Source organism: Fundulus heteroclitus, chromosome 4, assembly GCF_011125445.2.
Source record: "Fundulus heteroclitus isolate FHET01 chromosome 4, MU-UCD_Fhet_4.1, whole genome shotgun sequence".
NCBI lineage: Eukaryota > Metazoa > Chordata > Actinopteri > Cyprinodontiformes > Fundulidae > Fundulus > Fundulus heteroclitus.
The window spans coordinates 7,721,459-7,734,607 of NC_046364.1; the positions used below are offsets into that span (position 1 = coordinate 7,721,459).

Consider the following 13,149-nt stretch of genomic DNA (forward strand, 5'->3'; position numbering starts at 1 on the left):
CTTAGCAAACCTAATTGAAATGCAGTTTAAAAAAAACAACTTCCTGAATGTTGAAAACTGTCTGACCTTGCTCTACACACAGGAAGTGGATGATCTAAATTTGATTCATTCATGATATTCTGCATGAATATAGGTGGTGGATTTCTTTGTTGTTTCTGTTAAAGTGTGATTCCTCAGAGTCCAATGCATGTCTGCTTTCTTGTCTCACCATCACACTGATCCATTATTCAGAATCATGAAATTACCAAACCAAACACTTTTTTTTTAGTATAAGATCGCTCATTGTCGCAGCCAAAACAGTAGTTCCCTTTCTTTCTCTGTCTTCCTTGACAAACTGTTAGAAAAGACAAAGCCGGGTCAGCCCTGTAGCATTAACTCTAGAAAGCGTCAGAATGAGCTCATCTGTGAAAAGAGCAGCAAATTCCCAGAAGAATTCACGGCGAGTGATTTTGGATACTCCTGAGAATTAATGCATCAAACTCTTCTATTCCTGCCTGCCTGTTGGTTTTCTACTTTAATGTCGATATTGTGACTTACATGCAGTTTAGAGGTAGATACAGAAATATTTTCAAGGACAGCTTTTGGCCTCTTTCTACATTGCTGGCGTGTTGTAAACAAAGCACCTCTAATTTTTGAAACATGCTTATTGCATCACGTCCTATAATCCTGGACTCTCTACCTACTCATCGCTTGCAAGTATGGGTTGTTAGAATGCATCTCACAGGGGATGTCTTACCCTTGTGTGAACAGGAATTGCAGACTGTGTTTATACTTACTATTCTTGACATCCTTTGCTGCTCGTGTGTGGAAGCAGCTTGAAGTGAGAGACTAATGTAGTGACCTCATTAATCTAAATGCTTTAATAGAATCACAATACTCATAAATTTACTTCCTCCAGTACAATGAACATAACTGCAATGAAGAGCATGAAAGTCAGAGTAAATCCAATTTTAATTTGGACTTGTAGCACAAGTGCATTTATTGTATGTATGTTGACATACATTAGAAAATGTTTTTACAAAATATAAAATTTGAATACTACGGAAGCGTATTGCTGCCACTGGACAAAATATTTTTTTTGTTGCTTATCTTGTATAAACATGATAATTATCTTGTATAAACGTGATCTTATCTTGTATAAACATGATAATTATCTTGTAAAAACGTGATAATTATCTTGTATAAACGTGATAATTATCTTGTATAAACGTGATAATTATCTTGTATAAACGTGATAAATATCTTGTATAAACGTGATAATTATCTTGTATAAACGTGAAAATTATCTTGTATAAACGTGATAATTATCTTGTATAAACGTGAAAATTATCTTGTAAAAACGTGATAACTTATCCAGATGGTGGCGCTAGTATGCTTTTAGTCTGACTCATTTAAGACGAAGAAGAAGCATGTCCGTCATCTACTCGAGAACTAAAATGGCAAATTTATGGAAATGGATCAAGTTTTACTTTATGCTCGCTGGTATCGCCTTATTTTCAACGGAAATACGGAGACAGTGAGTGGCGGTTTTCCGTGCGAGACGTCCGATACGTCACTTCCTGTTACTGGCGAGTCAGCTGGACAGCGACTCGCGCAGCTAATTCGTACCAAATTACTCGTCTTTATGATTTCATGGAAGGCCGGGATCGTTTGTCCGGTTAGAGGCTGTCATGATAATGGGTGTAAACGAAAGGTTTATGTGGAGCAGGAGTGTTTTAATCATCGACCGCGTACAAGAGCTGTAGATACCAGGCGCCCTACTTTCTTCACCCCCAGCCGAAGAATGAGATATCCCTCCGCCTGTGGCTAAAAGTTGTAAATTTGAAGAAACCACCGAAACAATGATATGTTTGTTCTTTTAATTTCCTGGACAAAATACCGATAGAAGACCACACGATGCCAGAAAAGTGGCCAGGCTACGAAGTTCCATTAAAATCTCTGTGGAGACGTCAAGAGGGCAGCAGACAGGTAAGCTTGGGAAGTGTACAGTGTTTACGTTTGTGTCACTCTTGATAAAACATATGCTTTCACATTAAGACAGCCGTGTTTTAGCTTTGTTCTGTCTGTCAATTATTATCTGAATATTTTTCATCTCTGCACGAGGTTTTTGGGGTTCCGTTTGTAAAGTTATACAATGAGAGATTTACAGCAAAATATTTAGCCTGTCATATGACATAAAAGGCAGGGTTCATTATTCATATTTTTGTTATTCATAAATCTATAAATAAGTCACAGTTCCCAGTTTAATATTTAAATAACAAGCTTAATATTTAGCTCCAAAATAAACGTCTAGTTTGTAAGCTAAACATTTAATTTGGAGTTCAATATTTCATTTGAAAACTAAATGCTTGGTTTGCATCTTAATATATAGTTTACAATCTAAACATTTAGCTGTGTAATTAAATATTTAGTTTGGAACGGTGACATTTATAAAATGTATAAAACCCATTTTTTCCTCTTATAGAACCCAAACTATTGCTGTTATATCTTGACTGTGTAACCAATGGTATCCCAGCATAGACTGTTTGTAAAAACTAGAAGGAATATGTGATATGAATATTTGAATGAGTATGAGTTATGATGCAGGTGTTGCTCTATTAGCTTGGTGTTAACATAGTTTTAAGTAGTCTTGATATGTTTTATGCTGTTTGCTAAACTGATTGTGGTCTTGTGCGGTCTTGTTTTTGACAGATGACTGCCGCTGTGATGCAGAGGCTGACCGGACCGCTCCGATGGAGCATTTCTCCAAGGAGATTTTTTCTTCCCGTAAAAAACCTTCACTTTAACTGGAGCAATGCAGTCAATGATGTCTGAGACTTTAGAATGAAAGTTATCTACTAGCTCATCTACTGAGTTGCAGCCCAAGGTTGAAGTAGCAGAGTAAGCTTGAATAAAATTTTCTGTGGCATTGTCCTTAAAGGTGCGTTTTCTTACGATGTCCCTTTGGCTAAATGAGTCACTGGTAATGATACATTCAAAGGTAACGGAGAAGTGATCGGATAACGCAACATCAGTTACATTGACCTGTGAAATGTTTAGACCTTTAGTGATGATTAAGTCTAAAATATGCCCCTGCTTGTGTGTTGGCTGTTTAACATGCTGAGTTAAACCAAAGTTTCTAAGTGTGTCACACAGTTCTTTTGCACTTCTGTCTTCAGGGTTGTCAACGTGAAAGTTGAAGTCTCCAACAATAATTAAAAAGTCATAATCAACACATATCACAGACAAGAGGTCACTGAAATCATTAAAAAAGTTTGATGTGGACTTAGGAGGCCTGTAAACATTCAGAAACATAGTTCGTACCGGGCTCTTTACCTGGAGAGCCAAATGTTCAAAAGAGTCAAATTTTCCCAAAAACACCTTTTTACACTTTAGTGAATCATTAAACAATGTTGCTACTCCTCCACCTTTCCTTTGCTGTCTGCTCTCACAAAGAAAATTGTAGTTTGGAGGAGTCGACTCCAGCAGAATGGCTGCTTCATTAGATTCATGTAACCATGTTTCTGTTAAAAACATAACATCAAGATTATTGTCAATAATGAAGTCATTAATTAAAAGGGATTTTCCTGACAGAGATCTAATGTTTAATAAACCCAGTTTATATGATTTGGTGGTTGATGGTGTCTTTGTGGCAGGTTGCATCTGACAGTTTATGACTTTTAAGTACGACTGATTATTCCTGTCTGTTTTCCTTTTGCTTTTCTTATTTCTGCCACGTATCATAACAGATATTCCATGTTCTCCGTCAGGAGGCCCAGGCTTATGCTGGTGGCGGTCTTGACTGATAAACGTACAGCCAGGGCCTGCTGCATATCACAAGGACGTTATCCGAAGGTCTTCAGGACAGGCATGTTCTGTGATGTTCTGTGGTAGTTATTAGTTTACTAAGATTAATGTTTATATATTGTATGGATTAGTTATGTCTAAAATGGCGGCTGTCATCAGGGGAACACTTAAATAATTTGGCTGAGATTGGGTCTCACAAATATTAATATATAAATAAATATCAAAATATTTATTTCTCTTTGATTGTTTCTGACTTAGGTTCTTAATTTGTTTTGTTTCTTTCTGTCTTTCTTTCTTTCCACAAAAAAATTTAAGATTGTTAAGAATGCAACATACGTTGAAAACCAAAAAGACTTGAATTATGCTAGATACTACAGTATACCTCAATATATTCCAGTATATTTGCATTTGAAGTATCCATTCATTTCATATCGCTTTGAGTATAGACAATTTCATACATCATGCTTGGAAGGTCATACATATTCTATGCAGGCATATTAGAAGGAAGTCTTTTAAAGAATGTGGAGCAATAAACACCTCATCTAAACAATTCCTGGCATTGCTCTTTAGATAGAAAGTACCCGTGACAGAAGCTTTCAACTACCCTTTAGATCCCAAATGCTGAATTTGCTTTCAGAAGAAATGCATGTGCTTAAATTAAGACACTGAATGTTGCTGGTGTATAGTTATAAATAAGTCCTAATATGACAAAGTGTGTGTTTATACTGCCCTTATATGAAAAACATTCTAATGAGCTAGTGCAAATTTGAAGGAGTAAGTGGTTTGGCATTGATTTGATTGAACAGATCTGCTGAGGTTTTAGTTTGTAGAAACACAGGGCATGCAATCCTCACCTTCTTCTTTTATTCTTAATTCTCCTCTTGGCAGATCCAGGGTTTCAAATTTGTGTTTCTTCAGAACATAAATAAAACACTGAGAGTAGAAAATGCAGTATTTTAAACTCTCAGTTGATGTTTAATGTTTGTACAGGAGATGCATAATTTCTTATGTTTATGTCACATTACCCCATATTTGTACTGCTTTGCAGAAAATATAGTAATGATAAAGGAACATATATGCATAAACAGACTACAAAATTTACAAGAAATTTGCATATACATCCTATGCAATGGAAATTATGTCAGGAGAGGGCTCCGTTAATGAGGCTCTAATGCTCTTTTCATTTACTTTGCAAAAAATATTTCAATTGTTTTGATAAGCTACTTTTTTTATATTATGCTTCAGGAAGAAAGCATGGACTTCCACAGCAAATAAGTAACATGGAAGTAAATAAGCTGTTTTTATGTTTATGTAAGTGGCTGGGATTTTTTAAGGAGTAGGGTTCAGGGTTTTAGTTCCTGAGGCAGACACCCTGTCTACTTTTAAGACCAGGGTTAAGACGTTCCTTTTTGATAAAGCTTGTAGAGTCGCTTAGGTTATCCTGAGCTATCTCTGTAGTTATGCTGATATAGGTTTAGGCTGTTGGAGGATATTAAGATCTATTTCTCTCACTCTGTTGAATACTCCTAATATTCTCCGATTTTGCATTATTTGTTGTTATTTCAACATTAAACTTTATGTTCTCTCTGTTTTTTGTCTTCATAGTAACTGTATCTGGCCTGGCATTCTGTTTAGCTTTGACAATATCCCGGGGAGAAGATCAGCTGAGTCGTTGCTGTCAACAACTTCATCTTATAGATGATACAGCTGCCCCTATCTCTGAGTCTAACCCTGTTTCTCTCCTAGACATACCTATTGGCTACGCTTTTACTATGATGAACTGTATGTGCTTTCTTTCATCCCTTTCAGCAGAAAACTGACTCAGAGCTTATTTATTTAAGTGTGTTTCTTTCCTAGACACAGTCAGTACCCTCTCTAGCATAGAAAGTAGTCCTTGATCGGTGCTGCTGTGTTCTTTTTGTCTCTGCTCTGTTTTCTCAAACCTCAAATCGGTCCTTTTTAGATGAGCATTCACACTGAGCCTTGTTCTGCTGGAGGTTTCATTCTGTTAAAGGGGAGTTTTCCTCTCCACTGTTGCTACATGCTTGCTCAGTACAAAGGATTGCTGACACAGTGCAGGCGACCGTCCACTTTGGCTACATGCTTTTTCAGGAGGAGCAATTGCTGCAAGTCAATACCTCAAAGCAATCTGCTGGGTTTCCTTAGATAGAAAACTTTTTTACCAATCTGTCTGTATTGTTTGACTGAATCAACTTTGTAAAGTACCTTGAAATGACATGCATTGTGAATTAGTGCTATATAAATAAAATGGAAATACATTGAATAGTGGATAACCAGTCAGTATTTTTCATGCAGTAGATAGCTGTCTGAGAAAAAAACATCATACACAATCATAAAATGCAACATCTAACCACAGAAATATAAAAGGATATCAATAGATTGCTTGGATGATATAGTCTTTTTGAGTCATCAGTTATACAGACTGAAAAAGTCTCTTGAATCACTTTCAAATGGAAGATATTTCCTCTAGGGCTAAATCAATTAACAGAATAGCAGAGGAGTAGAAAACAACACACAATTCATTTGCAACTATTTGTGAATAGCGATTAATCATATAAATAACAGTGAGCCTCACTGATGCAGAAACTGTTAGGATGACATTGTTTAGTATGCTAGTTGATAATCCACCTCATCTAAATGACTGTTGGAAGGAAGCTGTCAAATGCTTGCTCATAAGGAGGGATAGCTAGAAAGTCAATGACTCAAGGCAGTCAGGCCAAACAGACCTTTTACCAATTAGCATTGTATGATCAACTGATTCTGACTACACTGTGTTATAGATAGGATTAGACTGCACAACATTTAATTGGATCTAAATGCAGCTATTGGATAAAATTGAAATATACCGAATTTATGTAAATTGTATTTGAACTAAACAGTATTCTTAAGGGCTGTGAAATATTACTTTTTCCATTATATATTTAGTTTGTTTTTGTAACAACTATAATGTTTCAAACCAAAAAATTGGTTTTATTATCAGATTAACATGGTCTAAGTTCATACAGCAGATCTCAAATGCAGAAAATGTATTCAAACCAACCTGGCCCAATATGTAAAGTCAAATTTGCAATAAACACACTCTGATTTTATCACTCTCCGACCAGCAGAATCAAAAATATCACAGAACTGGAATGATACAGGCTAAAAGAAAAATAAATTCTCAGAAAGCAACACACTGTGAAATTTAAGAACAAATGACAAAGTGATCTACCTAAATCAGTGTGTCACACAGGCATTTCTAAAGCTTTGAGGTCTGGTGAATCATACTGTAAGTGAGCGGCATTACTCACAAACAGAGAAAACAAGAAACGGTGGTAAACTTTCCAAGGAGGAATCCAGCCTACAAATATTACTCCAAGAGTCTATCAGTGACTTATCCACAAGGTCACAAACAACAGAACGTCCACTGAAGTACTGCCGGCTCCACTTGCTATGTTCAGGGTCAGTGTTCATGATTTAACGATAATATAAAGATCGGGCATAAATGGCATCCAAGGAAAAAAGTCAAACCCAATGCTAACCAAAAACAACACAGAGGCTTATCTTAAATCCTGAAAGAGAATCTCCAGCAATCAATTTATGACCATAAGCTCGAGTATAGTTGGGTTCTGCAGCAGGAAAATTATCTAAAGCACACAAGCAAGTCGACCTCTGGACGGCTTAACAAAATAAATGTGTTGGAGTGGTCTACTCAAAGTCCAGAATCAAATACAATTAGGATGCTGTATAATGACACTAAAAAGGTTGTTCAGGTTTGAGAACCCTCCATTGGAGCTGAATATGATAAATTATATGTAGAGAAATGGGATAAAATTTCATCACAGCAAGGTAAAGGAAATATTGCCAGTAATGCCAAATGATTGAGAGCAGCCATCTCTGCCAAAGGTGGCACAATCAGTGGTTAGGTTTAGCTCGCAATTGCTTTCTCACACAGGTCAAGTTAGCTTTTTTCCACTTGATAAATAAAATCAGTATTTTAAATCTGCTTATATTATTTATTTAGTTTATCTTTATCCTGTAGAAGAATTGTCGGATGATCTGATCCATTTAGCTGTGGCAAAAAAGCTAAAACAGAAGAAATATGTGAGGAAAAAACTTATCATGTATGTGAATTGGACATGCTTCTGAACTGCTTTGAGATAATATTTGTAGTAATTTCATCCTGAACTCATCTAAAGGGATGACATCTCTGTCTGACTTTCCTTTGTTTCCTTTGGCCGCCAGCAAGTTGAAATCATGGACAGGAGATAGGCTCATTGTATTGTCATTCTGTTTAATGCAGAATTTAAAACATGTATGATTTTAATGGTTTTGCAAAGACCACTTGTAATCTGTTATTTTTCATATTAGATAAACCTTTTACAAAACCGATAAATTAACACCTGCTAGGTCCCCTGTACACTAGATCTTCTTAGTTTTGTCAGGTGCATAAACAGTACTCTATGAAAAAGATAACAAACTTAAATTAATCTTAAAGAACAGTTGTTGTTTTTCACATTGGGAACATCTGGACGTGTGTTTATGAATTCTATTTATTTATTTTTTGCTCAAAATGCTTTTATTAAAGTGCCTTATTATAAAACAAAAAACACTTTAAAACAGGATCCCAGCCCACCCACTGCTGACAAGAGATCTAAAAATAGACAAAAAAGAGAACACCACACAGAAGGAGACAGCAAATGTAAATGACAACATAATACATATTTAATCTGACATTAAATACAGTTTAATATTTACATATAAGAGAGTTAGGAGATCTCTTCTCACTGGTGCCAGTTGTTGGCAAGCTGGAAGTCTACCCATGATATAGCGCTGACGAGTAGCAAAGGACCGAGCCCACACCAAACAGATTGAATCACAATGCAGCAGGTGCATCACTGAGTCCAAGGATCATAGATCTAATCAGATTTGTAATTTTAATTTTGAGTAGAACAATTAATCTTTTTAAGACAGACGTGTGGTCTGAAAGTCGCCGAGCATGAGTAAGCAGGGTAGCGGTTCAACAGTATGGCACATTGAGCCAAAAAAAGGTGAAAGGACACCTGACCCTTACATGCAGTAACTAATCTGTTTCATATTGATTTTTAAAAGCAATGCAAGGGCAACCTCTTTGTTTGGTACAAAAACTGCCACTCGTCTGTCTTTTAAAATTGTAGTTTTTTGGAGGACATTATGACAGTTTAAAATCCATCTTTACTCTATTTGTCAGACGTATTAAGTGGCTTATTTCCCTCAGAGTCCATGAGGTGTTTCTAACACATGACTAAGTTTTACTTCATTATGTCTGCTAATGAGGCAGGCTGTTCTCAGTTCAAATGAAACCTCACTCCTTTTCTGTCCACCTTCAATTCACTTAAGCTCACCTTCAGGGCAACGCCAACCTGTGCGCCTCGCTGCTCTTTGTAGTGTGTGAGGCTTATTTCCCCGTGTTTTGTGTTTTTCTGACTGAAATCTGCTTCGAGATAGTGTGTTGCATGCGATGCTTGTAATTAAAACAAACCATATTTGCTGAAAAAAAACAGCAAATGATGTAATGTAATGGCCCCATAGCTTAAACCCAAACATATAAAATGATAGATTTTCCTGATCTTGGCGGACACGTGCATCTGTCAGTGCTCAACGCGGAGGAGTGATAATACCCCTACATGATGAGTGGGAATTTATTTGAGGACACTGACTGTGGAGATAGTCCGTTTTAGATGACTGAATAGAGAATAACGCCTGTAGGTGGCAACCATACCTCATCAACAACGCAATCGCACGCGCACGCGCACTCCAGGTACACACAGACGCATATTTGAGTACATCAGATCCACGCTTTATACATTAACGCTATTGATCCCTGATAATTAATGACCGCTGGGTGATTTAAATGGGCAGCTAGACGCGCGGGCAAATTGGTCAAAGTGAAAGTGGTCCCTGGGCAATAAGGGGACCGGCGCGCACGCCAACACATGCGCAACAGACATCCACGCCTGTGAGTCACAAGCGCGCACGGCAGCACTGCGCCCGGAGACGATTTGAGCGCGCTCGCTATTCGAGTCATGGACGGCAGCGAGCTGGGGGACCATTAGGAGCCGCTGGCAAAAAGCCGCTTTATTTGCAACACACGGAGGCTGCAGCCTAAACCGCGCGGACTGGACCCATGCTGTCTGACAAGCGGAATTAACACTAATGTGATCGATAAACCGAATCGCTTTGACGGGGAGATGAGAGATCTCACCCCGTAGAATATTCCCCGTTTTACTTGACAGAAAACGCTGTGTGCCATATGCTCTGCGAATTTCAGAGTAGCCTATGGCAAGCCATTTATCCTGATGCGGAGCGTCTGATGGTTGCAGTGGGACGGATATCCTCAATTTGATCCATTAGGCATTCTAAGGTTTTTCTGTGTTGGATGCTTTTTTTTTTCCATCTCTCGCTGCGCTGACCTTATTCACAATGCTTTAAATAGGTAAACGTTGACTGGCATGCTGTAAGGAACAACTGATTTGAGATACCCATAGACTGACAGTTCGGTTTTTTTTAACTTTATATTTTCGTGACTGTTTTTTTTTTTTTTTTTTTTTTTTTTTTGCCCTTTTGGCAGAATTTTTTTTTTTTTGTGGATTCGTCTGGGAGACTGATTTAGGGTAAGAAGCGGCCTGTGTGCGGACTTCATTCCCCCTTAAAAAAAACACACACTCAAAAAAAAAAAAAAAAAAAAAAAAAAAAAAACCTGCAGGATTTTCCTTCTCCACAGTCCAGAGGAATACCTTCAAGATCGGGAGGCTACAACAGCTTACAGCAGGGTTTAGAATGGTGACCGCACCGCAGATGAACGCAACTCTCTCTGAGTGTTTGGCGTTTTTTCTCAGCCGAGCATCTTGACTTGTGATCGAGAGAGACGCGGACTGCAGCAGCCTCCAGCCTCCAGCCCCCCTTTTCACATGGAGATTTGTGTCTCGGTGATACTGCAAATCTTGAAAACGTGGACGGGGGCCCTGATGATTTTTCCTGCACTGCTCTCGCCCTCGAGTTCTTTTATTCGAAAAAATGCGTAAGTATTTCATTCAAATTGCTTCCATTTAGCCTATTTTCGGTTGTTCGGAACTATCTCCCATAGCCACTTAAGCTCCCGATTTGCGCTTAGCTGATCCATCTAGATGCAAATACATACTTTTTTTGCGTCTTTAATCTATCTGTGTGGAAATGTTTAAGAATCTGTCGCATCCTCTCTCAACAGTGAGCTTCGGGATGTCTTTCAATAGCTGTGACTGGTGTATAAAGATAAAGATAAAGATAAGAGGGTTTGAAAGGTAACTGCTGCAACAAATTCTCTCTTTGAGCGCTTGATAGAGACCGTGAGTCGGTATTAGTCTCTGTTGCCAGTAGGACATTACTGATAGAAAAAGGCCTACGTCATATGGTAATTCAAATTCAGTTCAGGTATTCTCAGCATACACGTTTGCAGCAAAAGGGGCGCCGGATTGGCCAGGTGAACTGGCTGGTCCATGTGAAGGGCGCTGTGAGTTTGAGGAGCAGAGAGTAATGTTTTAAACAAACAAAACAATCTGCTCCGGTATGACTCTGTATTTTATTTTATTTTATTTCGTCTTATTTAATGTTGTCCTTCTGCATATTGACCCAGCGTAGCTAAAACAAAAACCTTAGTCAAGTGAGTAATGTACCTCAAGCAAAAAGAGCTGCCCCCCCCCCCCCCCCCCCCCTTAACCGCCCACCCCTCCCTACCACAGCTTGAGAAGGTTACCCACAAGAACAGGTTGCCTTTTTTTAAAATGTAGAATGTCAAATCCAGCAATTGTTGCTTTGGCATTGCTGCCTTGTAGGGGGAAAAAAAATCCATGTGGGAACTGTCCATCAGTGTGTGGTGCTGAAAAAGCTCTGCTTGAAGTGGCTTGAAGAGAGTCCTGCATTTACAGCACTGACATTGCAACTGAAATTGCTGCTGCAACCAAAGGCTTTCCACTTAAACCGTAACCGACTCATCCTCAAGTGTGCCCTACCATATTCACATCTGGCAATTTTACGGCCAGCCTGTAAAATGAAGGACACGCTCTGAGTGAGGAGGGCTGGTTACCACGATATTTGCATGCATGTATGAGCACAGCTGACACAAACTGCAGTATCTCCATTTAAGAGCAAGTCTAATTGCCGTAGCTTTTTGAGAACAGAATTGTGAGTTAGATCTTTTTTTTTAATATATTAAGCAAAAGAGTCAGCCAATGGTACACTGTTACCCATGTGAGCCTGCATAATTTAGAATGACAAAAAAAACACAGTATATTTGCTATTTCAGGGCTGAAAATGCTTAATATCAGATTACTACTACATGTGTAACATTTCCTTTTATACCCTATTCTCAATAAATGTGGTATAGGATTTGTTCAGGGATGTTTGCTTGGTGATAGATTTTCTCATAAATGCACTGTAAGTGCTAAGGACCACACACCTGTTAGTCTCTCAGTAGGACAACTGGCCACCTGAGGAGTCACACAGAACTCTTAAATGTTCTTGGAAAGAAAGGAAGTTCACTGAAGGGATGTATGCCTGCTGAGTTTCTGGAATAAGTGTTGTTTTCTGGATGGCTGAGAATTTTTGGCCATTAAGTGTGGAAAACATGAGTTCTGAGTTTATGCAGCAACCACCCCGCTAATTGTTACAGTCTTTGAATTTGTGAGTTTATCACCTTGTTAAATTGTTCATTCATCAGGAGAGAAAAAGCTGAACACAAGGACTGTGATCACCCTGACAAACGCTGTGGAGGTTTGGCATTTACCTGCCTGCCAAGGGACTGAATGGAGACAAACCACACTAGGGCTGCTCACTACAGCAGCCCCGACAGAAGCCCTCACTGTGGGAAATGAGCACTTGGGTGAATGAATTTCTCTTCATGCGTGACACACATGTAGTCAACCACTGGTTGAGAACAGGGTGAACGGTGACTCATCTATGTGAGGCTTTACCTCACGTCTAAACAGGACTTTTGTTCTTGCATTATCTACTGGGCAAAAAGGGAAATTTATGATTTCTGCAATATTATTCCACCATAAATTTGATGTGATATGCTCTATCTTTACTCCTCTGACACATATTGTGAGCTGAGACGTTTTGTGTCATCCATCATTTTCTTGCCTTTTGAAAAACAGCATAAAACTTCTTAGTTATTTTGTTGTATTCATCACAAAACACAATTCTGCCAAATATATATATTATAGAGGCCCCGGCTAAGTGTACTTTAACAATCAGACCTTTTCTGAAAATGCATTCTTTTTTTTAAAATAGAGCCACATGAGTCTAAATAATGAGCAACTGGGTCTGCCCAGGGTTTTCACACACAAC

General features: G+C 38.3%; 1 protein-coding gene across 1 annotated transcript in view; it reads left to right on the forward strand.

The window, feature by feature from the left end:
• The first annotated feature begins 9,691 nt into the window (after positions 1-9,691).
• The window catches only part of lrrc4cb (leucine rich repeat containing 4C, genome duplicate b), a 56,511-nt gene continuing 53,053 nt past the window's right edge, over positions 9,692-13,149 (forward strand). The window contains exon 1 of the mRNA XM_036135976.1: positions 9,692-10,846. The gene's annotated coding sequence lies outside the window, so the exon portion shown is untranslated. The remainder of the gene's footprint in view (positions 10,847-13,149) is intronic.